Genomic DNA, 18744 nt, shown 5'->3' on the forward strand with positions numbered 1-18744 from the left:
AGCCTCCTTAGAAGGAAACTTATCTCCTTTCTTTAACTCTTCATCACTTTTTATGTACGGGGTGAAGAAGATATTAGATGAAGGTTCGTCGCCTTGTAAGTTCAAGTTCGTCATATGTGCAGGAGGGTCGTACACATGACCTGGAGGCACCGATATGTCCTCCTCGTCTTCAGATCCTTCATTGACCATGTCGTCAACTTTAGTCTCCTGTTCGTCTTCTTCTTTGTCTATAACATCAACCTCTGCTTGCTCATCGACGGGTGGGTCAATAACTTGTGATTGAACAAGACGTGATTGTTGTGTATCGGACTGTATGGTAACATACAATTTGATGTATTTGTACCCAGAATATTTGTGATTAGCAAACATATTCTAGAGGTCTTCGTCATTTTGAACCTTGTCATACCCCAAATTTGTCCTACCCTTTAACTTCTAACTAGCTTAAGCATTGCATCCATCTGCATACCTCCATTAGGTCATATAACACATCATGCATCATTAATCATTAATCTTATATGGGATCGAGGAGTCTGAAGTAGGGTTTTCACTCCCCTATGCTTGAGTTTGGCAAGAATACCTCAAATAAGGTTGATCGGTCTAAAAGTCTATTCCACTATTAGCATGGGCTCTTTACCTCGACAGTTTGGTTGAAATTTCTTACGAGATGTTTGTAAATTGTCATGCAAGATAGCCAACTAAAGTTCACTCACGGGTTGTGCACCATACATGGGGTTCCTATTGCGGGTCATGATGTGAGAAGCACTATTCTCTAAGCTGACAATCCGGGTTACTTCCCTAATTCTGATAATGGTCAAAAGTGGGATTCTCCTTCATCTACAAAAGAGGGCTCATTTGGTGGCATGAAAGATGAGATGATGTATACATGGCTTACGATTTCGTCACACGTTCTTGAAGTACAAAATGTTGGTTATGGCAATAGTGTGAGAAAAGAAAAAGAGTTTTAAAATACAAGTTGTGCATACAAGATAAATTTTGATTCAAGTTTGAGTCGAAAAAAAACATGAGGTACTCATCATGGAGCGAATTTGAAGCCATGTGAATAAAGTTCTAAAGTATGATCAAAGTCCGGTTTAAGCCATTCTTTTCGGTTATCATCACAAGGGAGATTAAATCGTTCAAGATGCAAAAAGTGGAAATGGAAAAGTTCATTACAAAATACCACATCATCTTACAGCCATTACAAATCACACATCAATTCAAGCTATTGTAAGCAAGTAGCATACACATTCTACAGAATTCTAACACATAGATCATCCAGACGAAAGTGCTCATGATACATGCACATGGTGTATTCAAAATCAAGTGACACATCTCTTCATAGCATTAGTCCTAAGTGCAGTCTCGGTTCAGCCCGGTATGGCAACGGTGGCAAGCTCAGTGCTCATTCAAAGATCTATCCACCTCAGAACCTGCATTCAAATACCAATACTTCCATGAAATGCCAAGCTTTTAACAGACTTATCCCAATCAAACAGTCAGAATTAGTTCACCTGCATAAACCGAAACTGTCATATTCAAAACAGTCCACCATTCAAGACATTGCTTTGCATACCCTTCTAAACTAGCTCCAACATAAACCTGACTCGGGTGCAACCACTTGCAACTGAATCATAAGAAACCGGTCCCTGCAATAAACCAACATCACAAATCAGTTCAAACACAGTACATAACCAAAACCAATCACACAAGCAAGGTTAATTCAGAGCTAAAATATGTATGCCATATCAACAAGTTCCTATCAACTAACAGCATCTAACCAGTTTTTTCACTAACAGTCAGTCATGTACATGTCTCAACAAAACCTGTAAAGAAAAACTAATAGGCAAGGGTTCAAAATTACCAAAATCCAACCATACCAACAGTCTACTACATTCATACATGTTAATTCAAAATTTCCTAGGCTGCAGTCCAATATCTCACATACAATACATTCAGGACCAAGACCAAAATCCACACATTCAAATGACCACATTAATTCACTTACCAAAAAGCCCTGCATCAAGTAAAGAAAAATGAAATGCTGCATCATATTCAATTCAGCCCAGCAATGTTCATCAACAAACATATCAATCCAAACTTCACTTTCAGTTAACAGAATCATAACCACTTAACAGAATATATAACTGTCCTAACTGCCCAAACAGCTTGGTAACAAACACTCAATAACAGTTATAACTAACATAACTATCAAAACAGAAGAGAAAAAACAGAAAACTAATTCCTAACCGATTCAATCCTCACCATTGATCCAATAACCGATTTCTCAAATCCTGTGGCTCTCAATTCCCTCTCAACTGAACTCTCCTCTTTCAAACCACCTATATATACCCTGCTCCCTCCAATTCAGAAACCTCTTCACCATTTTTCACAGTCTTGATCTTCCACCTTCTTCATCATTCACCACTCACGCCATCTTCTTCACTTCTCATTCTCCACATTTCACACATCCTTCACACACACCATTTCATCCTCCATCTTCTTCACCCTCTCATTCTCAGCTCTCACGCAACAACAACAACCGCGCAGAATTCGCACACAGAAAGAAGAAGAATCAAAGAAGAATAGAAGAAGAATCGAACAAAAGAGAGGTTGCAACAAGGAAACTCACCGCGGAATCTTCATCAGAGTTCATCCTCAATCACCAGATTCATCACCTCCACGAAATTTCAATCTTCAATCGACAATCCGCTGTTTGCTTCATCATCTCGGCATCAGCGGCGATTCAACGCATACGACGTCATCATATCACGCCATCTGCTACTTCGAATTGAACAACAACTCAATGTTATAAATTCAGAAAAAGAAAAAGAAAGAGAAGAAGAATCAAAACAGAAGAGACGAATTCATAGAAGAAGAAAGAGCTAAAGAACGAAGAGGCGGTTTCGAATACTAACCTGGATTATTGAAGGAGCTTCAGATGAATCACCGATCGCCGAGGGAGAGAACGAATCGGAGATTGAGATGATTGAGAGAAGAGTTAAGCGCGAGGGGAGGTGAGGGCAGAGGTCTCGATTAGGTGTTCGTTTCGGTGGTGGAAAGAGTGAAATCGCGTCTGAGGATTGGGGATAGTTCGTCGCCGCCGTGGGTAACCGAGAGCAACTGTTTGAGGGCGGAACGAGAGGAATCAAGGAGAGAGTCGGAGACGTAGGAGGAGGTCGGCGTAGTGACTTGTCCATGGGGACGTTGAAGGTTTCGCCGCCGCGGCCATACGGTGAGGAGAGGGAGAGAGTCTTCGTGTGAAGTTCAATAGTCACAAGGTCAGACCCTAAATTCCTCTTTTACTTTGTTTTAATTAGCATTAGAATTAGTTAGATCTAATTAGGGATAATCGAGTTTAATTAGACTTAGTTAGGTTTAATTAGGATTAATTAGGTTTAATTAGACTAAGTCTGAAAATGAATTTGATATCTCATAGAGCAATCTCATTGGGCCACACGAATCACTCATTACACCCCCATGGGCCCACGCCTCCTGCTTCTCTTCACAAAAAAATCTGTAACAAAAAACTCCCATGGGCCTTTACTTTGATTGGGCCTGCGTTTTACTCAGCATACATCTGAATTTCATTCACACCCCCATTCTTAATTGATAGTTTTTAGATTTTTATTTAGTTCTTTTTACTATACTTTTTAGATGATAAAAAACAATAAAATCAATAAAATTTGCTAGACTCTTAGATCATTTTTAGGAATTAGTCTTGGTTCCTTTAATTGATATTTTTCATATTATAAAAGGTTTCATAAAAGTAAGTAGATTTTAGTTTAACATTTAATTTTCTCCACAAAAATCATACAAAAATAATAGTACTTTTAATTCACTTTTGTGCTATATTTTGACTTGTTCTTTCTCATGCTATTTTCAATATTCTACTTAATGCTTTAATTTTCATATTTCTTTTAATTCCTAACCATAGGTAGAAACCATGATAACATTAGGTAGAAATTCCCTTCATACTTAGGCTAGTTTCTTTTTCTTTTCAACACTTAAAACATCTAACAAATATTCAAATAAAATCCCTTTAAAACATACAAAGAAAATACTTAAAACACTAATAATCAAAGTGAAAATTCTTAAAAAGGGAATGAAAGCTTGCACATCCTTTGCTTAAGGGAATGTTCGAGTGCTTGGATCTCCCTTGCTTAAGGGTGCCATTCAGGCGTAAGTTCCCAACTTCTAAAAAACACCAACCAAAGAGTAACTCGAGTTTCCCTTGCTTAAGGGATTTCCTCGAAACACTCAAACTCTCTCTCTTCTCTCCTTTCTTAAGGGCATTGTTATCTCCGCTCTATTGCATCCTAGGATGTCCCCTTATGCAAGAGCGCGAGCGTTAACTCCGCCCAACTAAAAAACACAAAACAAACAGAAAATCTTGAGCCGAACTACGGCGCTCTGATTCCTGAAAAGGATACGTAGGCATCAAGTCGCGGGGCTTGAACGAGCACACTTGTAAATAATTCCTTCTTTTCCCCGTATTTCTTTTGCATGCATTCACATATAGGTAGACATAGTACACACCCTTTAGATAGAAAAAAACATAGGTGGATACCATCGAGTACGATGGGCGTGAGGGGTGCTAATACCTTCCCCTTGCGTAACCGACTCCCGTACCTTGATTCTCTGGTCGCAAGACCCTGTTCCTTCCTTTGTTAGGTTTCCTGATATTCCTTTCCCTTATGGGATAAATATATTGGTGGCGACTCTGTTCATTTTTCGCGAGCGTGCGACAGCTGGCGACTCTGCTGGGGATGTTGATAGACCTGTGCTGGTCCATTCTTAGCGAGTCGATCCTAGCCTTTGTTTGTTGTTTGTTTATTGGGTGTTTCTTTGTTTGTTTATGTGTTCTGTATATATGTTTGCATATCATGTCTACTTTCTGCTTGCATATCATGTTTACTTTCCGCATGCATCTGGACTATATTATGGGTCCCCGTGGGGGCCGCATATTTTTTCTGCTTTGTTTTGCAGGTGGGGGGTTTTTGTGAGGTAAAAGGCCCACTACCCAGGCCAGTGACACATAGGATTAGCGTGGATGCTCATGTTGACTCCCGTGGCTCTTGCTACGATCGAGCTTGACATGGGGTACCACAACTGGGCGAGGTTCTTTCAAGGAACACTGTGTCTGGCACGCTTGTTGCCTCAAACACTTTGTACCCCATGGGAATTGTAGACCCTAGTGACCATTAGGGACCACTTGTCCGTGTCTAGACTACATACCCGTGAGATTGGGGTGGGACAGGAAACCTTGACTCCTACATACCATTGCTTCTTCATATTTGAGGTCAGACCTTTATTTGGTCTGTTCTCATAGTGCTTGATATTCTGGTATTCAAGAAGGCGTCGAACCTTTGATCCTGTGACATTTGGCCTGTACAGAGGTTTCATATCAGTTATTCAGAGGATTGTGCGGTGGTTACTAAGATCCCATGCTTTTGCATTGCATAACATCATCGCTTTATCCACTCCATTTATGAAGGATCCTAAAGTCTATTTCCAAAAAAAGAAAGAGAAAAAGAAAAAGGAAATGGAAAATCAGAAAAAAGAAAAGAAAAGATATTCTATACAAAAAAAAAAAGAAAAAAAGCTTTGATTCCAAAAAAAGAACAAAAGTGTATGAAAAGACTTTAGGATCTCTCATAAATGGAACATGCATTCATACTATCATGCATTTCATGGTTCTCTCAGAGACTTATGGGACCCTTTCTATTCAGATTTCAAGATCATCAACAGATTTGACTTCTCACCGCCACGAGCTCCGAGATCAACTATGGAACAACTCCGTGAGGAAATGGATGAGATGAGGGAACAAATGGGTCATCTTATGTTGGAAATGCAAGAATTGATCCATAATCAGGCTGCACTAAAAGAGGAAAACAGTCAGTTGAAGACTCAAGTGAGTTTGGTCATGGAAGTTCTGAAAAAGGTACTAAGAAAGGAGGGTGATGTTATTCCTACTGCTGCAACAGAGGTCGTTGATCTCTCCTCTCCAATAGGATCTCCTCCAATTCATGGGATGTTTTATGGAGTCCATCCACAACTTCAAGTGCCGTTACCTCCACGTCAATCTGTTCATGTCCCTAGAATGAATCAAGGAGGCCGAATGTGTGGGAAAAAACCTAAGATGCCTCAAAGGGTTCTTGATCCGATCCCGATGCCTTATGCTCAATTACTTCCCCGCTTGCTGGAACTTCGGTTGGTTGAGCTACGCGATTTGTCCATGCCTGAAAAGCTTCCCCCCAGTTTTGATGCCAATGCTCGATGCGAGTTCCATTCTGGGGCACCTGGCCATGATATTGAGAATTGTAGGGCGCTGAAACAGCAAATTCAAGATCTCATTGACTCCAAAGCAATATCATTCACTCCAAATGGCCTGCACATAAAACGAAGAGTTCATGCATAAGTGAATGTCCGTATTCTAGAAAGTATCACCAAAAAAAAACAATAAGCCCAGAAGGAGTCAAGTCTCCTCAACTATGGCAATCATCATTTCACTTCTGTATTCTCATTTTCGGTATTTCCTGTTTTGTAGAAGGCTACTTCCTTGTTTGAACTCATTGGTATAATAATAATGAAAACACCACAAATTCTCGAGCAACTTTTTCAGAATCTTTTTCAAAAAGTAATCAAGAATGTTTTGTAGAAGCATCTCTCATTCTCAAGGTTCTTGTGCTCAGTTGTATCCGTGGAGGTTGGTGTTTCAGTTGGTGTTTGAGCTCTCCTTGCAACAAGTAGCTTCTCTAAGTTTGGTGACCACACAAGGTTCCTCCATGTCTGATGGCAAATACTTCTTCAATGAATATGCTTGGGGCTCCCGCACGAGGGATAAGCAAGACGTACTCTTATCTTGAGCATGGCATCATTCGCATTGCTCGAATCCCTAAAGCATTACAAATTCTTGGGTGACTTCGTCAGAATCTTCTTCCGTGGGATAATCAAGAGTGTTCTTCACAATGCTTCTCATTCTCAAGGTTCTACTTCATATATCAGTTGCCTTTTCTCAGGATCTCCTTCTCAGTGGCCTTGCTAGTTAACAGAGACAAGAAGAACATGAGAAACAAATTGATGTGATTTTATTGCCTTATGCTCATTCGTTTCCTTGTTTGTTGGAATCACAATTGGTTAAGATTCTAGTATTGGGTCTTCTTCACCACAAGTAGCCCTCTTGAGTTGATGATCATACAAGATTCTTCCCATTTATGATGGCGATTACTACTCTAGCAACTATGCTTGGGGCTCCCGCACGAGGGATAAGCAAGACGTACTCTTATCTTGAGCATTGCATCACTCGCATTGCTCGAATACCTAAAGCAAGGCAAAAGTTTACGACTCATGGGTGACTTCGTTGGAGTTCTCTTTTGGAGTAATCTGAAGTGTTTGGAAAGAACTGCAAAAAGTATTCAAGCTCAATAAGTCCAGACGGAGCCAACTCTCCTCAACAATGGCATTCATTTAGTTTCTTTATTGCATTCTCATTTGTAACATTTCATTGTTTGTTTAAGCATTGCTAGCATGTAAAAACTTGTTAATTTCTGAATGAAAATAAAATACATTGTTTATGTTTGTCTTGAAGTAATCCATTCGTTTTCACTCATAAAATGTTTTTGGCATTACGATACCAACTTTACTAATCTCTTGCTTAGGCAAAGAGCCGAGGGAGAATGATGAAAAATAAAAATGCAAAATCTCTAATCGTGTGTTTTTGAAATAAAACTCTACTGAGGATGTACAGGCATTGTTTCAAATCCCCAAACACCGGAGATATAAGGGAGATTGACCCTCGTTAACCCCTTTGAGCCTTGAAGTAGGAGTTTCTTTTCTAATCACAAAAACCCTTATTTTAACCCTGGGGCAGGGTAGTGTTCATTTAACTTGATCGAGCTTTCAAAACTCACCAAAAGGGTATGCATCCAAGGATACAACAATGGTTATCCTTCAAAAGGTTGAGGAATGTCAAGACCGCAATGATTATCCTTATTCCATCAAGAGATCAAGAGATGACGATGCCACATTAGTAATCCTTCATCAAATCAAAGGAGTGAGGCGGTCGCAATCACCTCCAACGAATCAAAGATAATGCGAGGTCACACGAGTTGTTAAAAAACAAATATAGCAAAAAAAGAAATGGCATAAATAAGAAGAAAAAGATGAAAAGAAAAATGACAAAAGAAGCATAAAAAAAAGAGGATGAAATTGCCAAGCAAGAACAAAGTCGTGTGACAATGAATCAGAAGAATAAAAGGTGAGTGACCGCCATGTCCAAAGAACCTCAGTGATTCCTCAACTATTTCAAATTCCTTGTGAGGGATGAACACTCGTGTCGAGTTAACTGAATATAGGAATGGAGAACATCATGAAGGGGGTGGGTACAAATAATTTTGAGCCTAAAAATCCTTTGTTTTCTGAAAACCGCGAACCCGGCCAAATTACAACCCTTAAAAGTCCTAATTGAAGTAGGGTTTATTTTGAAAGCGCACTCCGATGAGATAGCGTTTAACTGACTCCCAATGAAGCGTGACACATATCCATGTTGGTATCGTATGCTTGCTTTATCTTCCATATGCAAAAATCGAGGTTGTGTCAACTAGTGATTCGGTCATAAGAGGTCGCAACCTCATTTCACAAAAAAGTTTTAAAACTTCAAGACTAACATAGGCTTTGCATTAGAATTACCATTCTTAGAATTAACATTCTTTTGCATGCGAAGTATGTGTTTAACATCAAGGAAGTTTCAAGATGAGAATCAGTGAGTAACTTGATCATGTCAAAGTACAAGAGACTTGAGAACTCCGAGGAGGAAAAGCTAATCATCTCAAATGTTGACCATCAAGGGGCAAGTTATCCAAAGAACTCCGTTGGGCATGAACAGTTAATGCTTTCCTTGATTACCTTGAAGGGAAGAGTTTGAAGACTCCATTGAGCGTGGTAAAGTTGTTTCCATGTTTGTTTGACTTCAAAACAATGAAGGCTTGAGGACTCTAGCAAGATGTACCTAATCAGGGGCAATTGAATCGAGGTTCGACCTCTCAAATTTGGCATATCTGGGGCAATCAAGTCGAGGAATCTCTCTCAAATTCAACCAATCTGGGGCAGTTACGTCGAGATTTGACAAATCTCTCCAAGGATCCACTGGGGCAAATTCCTCCATAAGTCACGAAGCTTGGGGCACAATTCTGAGTTTTTTTGTCGCTCCATGACCATAGGAGTTTATTTCTCCTAGAATCTTGGTCTCTCCCCAAGCACATGAATTTATTTCTCCTGAGAGTTTGTTCCGTCCCTCAAGCATAGGAGTTTATTTCTCCTAGGAGTTGTTCTACTTCCCCTAACCAAGGCTCGTTACCTGGATCTCTCATCCCTAACATGGTGAATCGAGGGGATCTCCTCAAACTGAAAATCCTCCAAGCAGTGGCACATGGTGAGAAGTCAGAAATCATTCTTCAAGTCAAAGAAAAGTGCATCTTACAAATCAAAGTCCAATATCTATTGGCACCTCCACATGGTCCTTAACACTAAGGGGATTCTCCCTGATGTTTATCTCACTAATGCCTTTATTTGGCACTCTGCATATAGTTTCCATCGCATACAACATTGCATCCTCAAAAGCGTAGCATATCCGTCAAAGCGGATCATTACGCCATAGAAAAATTCAAACATGCATACAAAGCATAAGCCAGATAATACAAATCAGCATTCAATCAAGACGATGATACTTCCCCACATAAAATGTTGTCCTTACAAACTCCGATTGATATCTGCTACTACATTACAAATCTCCTCAAACCATGGTGCCAATACCTGGTATCCTTAATCCCCAAAAGAAGTCTCATTTTCTCTCTCCAATGTGGATCGGATACAATGTCTTTCTTCGTTAGAATCGTTGTCTCCGAGGTTATTTCCCGCGTGCTGCGCGCAGATTAGAGCGTGAATGAGGGTGGGCATTCAACCCATCTCATTTTTCAATCGTTTGAATAACCATACTTGGTGTGTGGCAATTCGAACGATTGCCGCTCTTGAAGAGTTACACCCCGCCTTTGGCCTGAGGGATTAATGTAATTCTTATGCTTCGCAATCATCAGTATCTCCGTAATTCCTAGTGGTTACTCCCATCTTCTTGTCAAGTCTGGTCGTCACTAGTCTTGTCGTGGTTATTTCCCGTGTGCTGCGTACAAATTAGAGTGCGAATGAGGGTGGGCATTCAACCCATCTCATTTTTCAATCGTTTGAATAACCATACTTGGTGTGTGGTAATTCGAACGATTGCCACTCTTGAAGAGTTACACCCCGCCTTTGGCCTGAGGGATTAATGTAATTCCTATGCTTCGCAAGCATCAACATCTCCGTGATTATGTCTTTTGATCGAGTCTAGTCGTCACTAGTCTCCGTGGTCCCTTCCCCCGTATGGGAAAACTTTTCAGGTCCAACCCCCGTGTTGTGAATCCTTTGCCTTCCGACCTTCGAACCCTTTCAAAGCCCAGTTTCCAACCTGGCAAACCCTTTCAAAGCCCAATTTTCAACTTGGCAAACCATTTCAAAACAAACCCTGATGTTGAGTCGTAGATCGCACGAGGTCTATTCTGTCCTGAAGATCGTACGAGATCCTCTCCTGTTGTCGAGTCGATGTTGAGTCATAGGTCGCACGAGATCTTTTCCTTTCAGTCCTGAAGATCGTACGAGGTCTTCTCCCGATGTTGAGTCATAGGTCGCACGAGATCTTTTCATTTCAGTCCTGAAGATCGTACGAGATCCTCTCCTGTTGTCGAGTCGATGTTGAGTCATAGGTCGCATGAGATCTTTTCCTTTCAGTCCTGAAGATCGTACGAGGTCTTCTCCCGACGTTGAGTCATAGGTCGCACGAGATCTTTTCATTTCAGTCCTGAAGATCGTACGAGATCCTCTCCGGTTGTCGAGTCGATGTTGAGTCATAGGTCGCACGAGATCTTTTCCTTTCTGTCCTGAAGATCGTACGAGATCCTCTCCTGTTGTCGAGTCGATGTTGAGTCATAGGTCGCACGAGATCTTTTCCTTTCAGTCCTGAAGATCGTACGAGGTCTTCTCCCGACGTTGAGTCATAGGTCGCACGAGATCTTTTCCTTTCAGTCTTGAAGATCGTACGAGATCCTCTTCCGATGTTGAGTCGTAGATCGCACGAGATCTATTCCTTTCAGTCAATGTCTCATATAACCATTCCCTTTGAAAACCTATGTTGGCACCTTGGCTATGTCACATACTACCACCATTCAAATCCATTATTCACTGTAAATATCCCCACTAGAAAAAACAAAAATTCTCTTTCCCCAGCAGATATCGAAAAAACAAGGATAACACTTGCACCATCTTCTCTTTAGGACAAATTTCTGGTACTTTGATATTTACTCCTCTTCTACCTCGAATGTTCGAAAGGCTAACGCCAATCTCACCTTCAGGTTTAAGATGATTAAATAGGGGCAGCTGTCATACCCCAAATTTGTCCTACCCTTTAACTTCTAACTGGCTTAAGCATTGCATCCATCTGCATACCTCCATTAGGTCATATAACACATCATGCATCATTAATCATTAATCTTATATGGGATCGAGGAGTCTGAAGTAGGGTTTTCACTCCCCTATGCTTGAGTTTAGCAAGAATACCTCAAATAAGGTTGATCGGTCTAAAAGTCTATTCCACTATTAGCATGGGCTCTTTACCTCGACAGTTTGGTTGAAATTTCTTACGAGATGTTTGCAAATTGTCATGCAAGATAGCCAACTAAAGTTCACTCACGGGTTGTGCACCATACATGGGGTTCCTATTGCGGTTCATGATGTGAGAAGCACTATTCTCTAAGCTGACAATCCGGGTTACTTCCCTAATTCTGATAATGGTCAAAAGTGGGATTCTCCTTCATCTACAAAAGAGGGCTCATTTGGTGGCATGAAAGATTAGATGATGTATACATGGCTTACGATTTCGTCACACGTTCTTGAAGTACAAAATGTTGGTTATGGCAATAGTGTGAGAAAAGAAAAAGAGTTTTAAAATACAAGTTGTGCATACAAGATAAATTTTGATTCAAGTTTGAGTCGAAAAAAAACATGAGGTACTCATCATGGAGCGAATTTGAAGCCATGTGAATAAAGTTCTAAAGTATGATCAAAGTCCGGTTTAAGCCATTCTTTTCGGTTATCATCACAAGGGAGATTAAATCGTTCAAGATGCAAAAAGTGGAAATGGAAAAGTTCATTACAAAATACCACATCATCTTACAGCCATTACAAATCACACATCAATTCAAGCTATTGTAAGCAAGTAGCATATACATTCTACAGAATTCTAACACATAGATCATCCAGACGAAAGTGCTCATGATACATGCACATGGTGTATTCAAAATCAAGTGACACATCTCTTCATAGCATTAGTCCTAAGTGCAGTCTCGGTTCAGCCCGGTATGGCAACGGTGGCAAGCTCAGTGCTCATTCGAAGATCTATCCACCTCAGAACCTGCATTCAAATACCAATACTTCCATGAAATGCCAAGCTTTTAACAGACTTATCCCAATCAAACAGTCAAAATTAGTTCACCTGCATAAACCGAAACTGTCATATTCAAAACAGTCCACCATTCAAGACATTGCTTTGCATACCCTTCTAAACTAGCTCCGACATAAACCTGACTCGGGTGCAACCACTTGCAACTGAATCATAAGAAACCGGTCCCTGCAATAAACCAGCATCACAAATCAGTTCAAACACAGTACATAACCAAAACCAATCACACAAGCAAGGTTAATTCAGAGCTAAAATATGTATGCCATATCAACAAGTTCCTATCAACTAACAGCATCTAACCAGTTTTTTCACTAACAGTCAGTCATGTACATGTCTCAACAAAACCTGTAAAGAAAAACTAATAGGCAAGGGTTCAAAATTACCAAAATCCAACCATACCAACAGTCTACTACATTCATACATGTTAATTCAAAATTTCCTAGGCTGCAGTTCAATATCTCACATACAATACATTCAGGACCAAGACCAAAATCCACACATTCAAATGACCACATTAATTCACTTACCAAAAAGCCCTGCATCAAGTAAAGAAAAATGAAATGCTGCATCATATTCAATTCAGCCCAGCAATGTTCATCAACAAACATATCAATCCAAACTTCACTTTCAGTTAACAGAATCATAACCACTTAACAGAATATATAACTGTCCTAAATGCCCAAACAGCTTGGTAACAAACACTCAATAACAGTTATAACTAACATAACTATCAAAACAGAAGAGAAAAAACAGAAAACTAATTCCTAACCGATTCAATCCTCACCATTGATCCAATAACCGATTTCTCAAATCCTGTGGCTCTCAATTCCCTCTCAACTGAACTCTCCTATTTCAAACCACCTATATATACCCTGCTCCCTCCAATTCAGAAACCTCTTCACCATTTTTCACAGTCTTGATCTTCCACCTTCTTCATCATTCACCACTCACGCCATCTTCTTCACTTCTCATTCTCCACATTTCACACATCCTTCACACACACCATTTCATCCTCCATCTTCTTCACCCTCTCATTCTCAGCTCTCACGCAACAACAACAACCGCGCAGAATTCGCACACAGAAAGAAGAAGAATCAAAGAAGAATAGAAGAAGAATCGAACAAAAGAGAGGTTGCAACAAGGAAACTCACCGTGGAATCTTCATCAGAGTTCATCCTCAATCACCAGATTCATCACCTCCACGCAATTTCAATCTTCAATCGACAATCCGCTGTTTGCTTCATCATCTCGGCATCAGCGGCGATTCAACGCATACGACGTCATCATCTCACGCCATCTGCTACTTCGAATTGAACAACAACTCAATGTTATAAATTCAGAAAAAGAAAAAGAAAGAGAAGAAGAATCAAAACAGAAGAGACGAATTCATAGAAGAAGAAAGAGCTAAAGAACGAAGAGGCGGTTTCGAATACTAACCTGGATTATTGAAGGAGCTTCAGATGAATCACCGATCGCCGAGGGAGAGAACGAATCGGAGATTGAGATGATTGAGAGAAGAGTTAAGCGCGAGGGGAGGTGAGGGCAGAGGTCTCGATTAGGTGTTGGTTTCGGTGGTGGAAAGAGTGAAATCGCGTCTGAGGATTGGGGATAGTTCGTCGCCGCCGTGGGTAACCGAGAGCAACTGTTTGAGGGCGGAACGAGAGGAATCAAGGAGAGAGTCGGAGACGTAGGAGGAGGTCGGCGTAGTGACTTGTCCACGGGGACGTTGAAGGTTTCGCCGCCGCGGCCATACGGTGAGGAGAGGGAGAGAGTCTTCGTGTGAAGTTCAATAGTCACAAGGTCAGACCCTAAATTCCTCTTTTACTTTGTTTTAATTAGCATTAGAATTAGTTAGATCTAATTAGGGATAATCGAGTTTAATTAGACTTAGTTAGGTTTAATTAGGATTAATTAGGTTTAATTAGACTAAGTCTGAAAATGAATTTGATATCTCATAGAGCAATCTCATTGGGCCACACGAATCACTCATTACACCCCCATGGGCCCACGCCTCCTGCTTCTCTTCACAAAAAAATCTGTAACAAAAAACTCCCATGGGCCTTTACTTTGATTGGGCCTGCGTTTTACTCAGCATACATCTGAATTTCATTCACACCCCCATTCTTAATTGATAGTTTTTAGATTTTTATTTAGTTCTTTTTACTATACTTTTTAGATGATAAAAAACAATAAAATCAATAAAATTTGCTAGACTCTTAGATCATTTTTAGGAATTAGTCTTGGTTCCTTTAATTGATATTTTTCATATTATAAAAGGTTTCATAAAAGTAAGTAGATTTTAGTTTAACATTTAATTTTCTCCACAAAAATCATACAAAAATAATAGTACTTTTAATTCACTTTTGTGCTATATTTTGACTTGTTCTTTCTCATGCTATTTTCAATATTCTACTTAATGCTTTAATTTTCATATTTCTTTTAATTCCTAACCATAGGTAGAAACCATGATAACATTAGGTAGAAATTCCCTTCATACTTAGGCTAGTTTCTTTTTCTTTTCAACACTTAAAACATCTAACAAATATTCAAATAAAATCCCTTTAAAACATACAAAGAAAATACTTAAAACACTAATAATCAAAGTGAAAATTCTTAAAAAGGGAATGGAAGCTTGAACATCCTTTGCTTAAGGGAATGTTCGAGTGCTTGGATCTCCCTTGCTTAAGGGTGCCATTCAGGCGTAAGTTCCCAACTTCTAAAAAACACCAACCAAAGAGTAACTCGAGTTTCCCTTGCTTAAGGGATTTCCTCGAAACACTCAAACTCTCTCTCTTCTCTCCTTTCTTAAGGGCATTGTTATCTCCGCTCTATTGCATCCTAGGGTGTCCCCTTATGCAAGAGCGCGAGCGTTAACTCCGCCCAACTAAAAAACACAAAACAAACAGAAAATCTTGAGCCGAACTACGGCGCTCTGATTCCTGAAAAGGATACGTAGGCATCAAGTCGCGGGGCTTGAACTAGCACACTTGTAAATAATTCCTTCTTTTCCCCGTATTTCTTTTGCATGCATTCACATATAGGTAGACATAGTACACACCCTTTAGATAGAAACAAACATAGGTGGATACCATCGAGTACGTTGGTCGTGAGGGGTGCTAATACCATCCCCTTGCGTAACCGACTCCCGTACCTTGATTCTCTGGTCGCAAGACCCTGTTCCTTCCTTTGTTAGGTTTCCTGATATTCCTTTCCCTTATGGGATAAATATATTGGTGGCGACTCTGTTCATTTTTCGCGAGCGTGCGACAAACCTCAACCTGGTAAAACTTAATCGGGTTGTTGTCGCAGAAAACGGGACATTGGTAGAAAATTTATGCAATATGACCCATTGCAATCTTTTCCTCTGCTTTCTTATGGAGGTATGCCAAATTGGCTCTTTTGCTTAATGAAAATGAAACAAATTCGGTATTCCTCATCAGAAAAACCAGTTGTTTCACATATGAATGTCTCACCGTTAAGATGGGCATTAACTATGTATTGGGGTTGGGAAGCCATTGTTTTGGATAAGTGTTTGAATGTATGTGTTGGATTGTAAAGAGATGTTTGTGATGTGTGTGTTGTATTGTAAACAGACGTTGGGTTATTAAGTACCCTAACATGTTACTGTTGTGTACTGTTTATCAACACGCCAACAGCCAAGCACTATGTTCTGACGATTCCAACATGATGTGACGAGACGAAGGCACACTGATCAATGCATGTTCTGAAGATTCCAACATGATGTGACTAGATGAAGGCACACTGATCAATGTCTGTTCTGAAGATTCCAACATGATGTTACGAGACGAAGGCACACTGATCAATGTTTGTTCTGAAGATTCCAACATGATGTGACAAGACGAAGGCACACTGATCAATATTTGTCTTGACTATTTTAACATGACATGACGATACGAACGCACACTGATCCAAGTCTGTCCTGAATAATGTTTGCAATAACCACAACAACTTTAATTAAATGATATACCTTTTGGTTACACCATGATAACATTTGCAACAACTCAATGATCTAAAATTATATTGCAACAACACGATTTAACATAAAATTGTAATAACACCATTTAATTTTATATTGCAACAACACCAATTAACTTTAAATTGCAATAACACCATTTAATATCATATTGCAACAAAACAACGACATAAACTTAGATTGAAACACAATAAACATAACATCGAGTTATATACATCAGATCGACATCCACATCATTTTGCACATGATCGACATCCACTGTTAGAAAAAGTGGATCTTGAACGCCTCGATTAACCTCTCCACTGTATGTCCAAAACATCAGATCAACATCCACATCATTTTGCACACGATCCAAATAATACATGTAGGTTCCTTATGGGCTTGCATCCGTCAAAGTTATGTATGGACAACGATAATCTAATTTCTTAATTTTGTGGGTTGGAACATCCAATTGTTGAAACCCAGCATTAATAGCTCTAACAATTCTACTAAAATCCCAATGCGGGTTCAGACATACCCTCATGTGATTACCTTCCTCAAAAAACACCACAACCCAAACAGACACCATTTTAAATTGTTGGAAGTAAGAAGAAAAGATTAGGTGGTAACTCAACCTTCACACCACTCCTATTTATAGGATATCAGGCCCTTTCTACCAATATTTTTGGCGCTAAATATTATTATTACTTATTAACAATTTGTTTTTATTTATTTATTATTCTTTTTTTCTTTAATATGTATTTATTTTTTAGATTATACATATCAAAATATAGAAAACCAATGCTGATACGATAATACATCCATTAATTGAGAGTGACAATATGCATTGTGCATTTCATTGAAAGATACATTGAAAATACGAAACAAAAATTAAGAAAATTAACACATCTAAGCAATTACAAAGGTTAACACAATGTATTCTATTCCATGCATCATTCGAAGGCAATCCACGTCGTATTCCATATTCTCCCACCAATGCTCCTTTTCCCCGATCACAACACTACCCCTAGATCTAAGCCTTTTGATGCTTCTTATCTCTTTGCCGGGTTGGTACTCCCCTTCCAAAAACCTCAGGATAGTCCTCTTGAGTTGGGCCACGAAATTTATATTCCAAAACATGACAGGCATGAGGGGTTTGACGGGAGAGTATATGACGTGCACATTACTACTGGGGTACTCTGGTTCATATTCGAGATGCTTCTTTGGTGGGGTGGATTTGATTTCCAGTGACATTTGTCTTGCCTAATGCGAACTTTCATTGTTGTGTTTGTGTGTAGGAATTCATACAAAGTAAGCCCTAATTTATAGACAGGAATGCGAGACTTAGGAAACCCTAATTTACGTAAAAGGATTGGGAGACTACAAAAACCCTAATTTACATACTGACGGTATCCGACTGTCCAAAATACACACTGATGGTATGGGCCAGCAAGACAGCTGCACTACAGGACAAAATGGGAAACCTAATTAGGTTTTCCTTTTTAAAAGAAGGCATCATTTCAAATGGCGCATTAATGTTAATTTAGGTGCATGCTCCATTTGGTTTGGCTAGCATGTACACATGTGATTTTTATGGTCCCCACCTGTCACGCATGCGTTTGAAACAATTCCTGAATGCTGCATGCGTCCGAAAAGATTCCTGTAACCTGCATCCGTCTGAAACGATTCCTGTAACCTGCATGCTCTGAAACGATTCTTGTAATCTGCATGCATATGTTTGAAGCCTATGATGCATGCATGCCAACCTAGTCTACATAGCCAACACCTAACACCACTAGTTGTGTTGACATGTCCAGCATGCAACATGTTTCCGTTTCAGCCTTCTCACTATATACTTGCAATCTCTCAACATATTTCTCATCACCAACACAAATTTCCAATCACCAAATTTTGTTTCATCTTGCTTCCTAAGTTTTTCCTCTCTGCAAATACCAAACATGTCTCTCTTAACAATGGGAAACAAGCACCGAGGCACTAAGGAAAACATCGCTGCATATGTAAGTTTTTTTTTTATTTTCTTAGCATTCCATTTTATTATAACTGCACATTTATGTTGTGTTAATTTTTTTAGGACGTTGAGCGATTTCGTACACGTAGCCACTCCATGCTTCCTGCTAATGAATTTATAAAACCATTTTTATATCATCAGGATCACAAACTATAGAATTGATCTTAAATTTGTGCTGGCCTTATTAGAACATTGGAG

This window comes from Vicia villosa, linkage group LG1 (genome assembly GCF_029867415.1).
Source record: "Vicia villosa cultivar HV-30 ecotype Madison, WI linkage group LG1, Vvil1.0, whole genome shotgun sequence".
NCBI classification, from domain to species: Eukaryota; Viridiplantae; Streptophyta; class Magnoliopsida; order Fabales; family Fabaceae; genus Vicia; species Vicia villosa.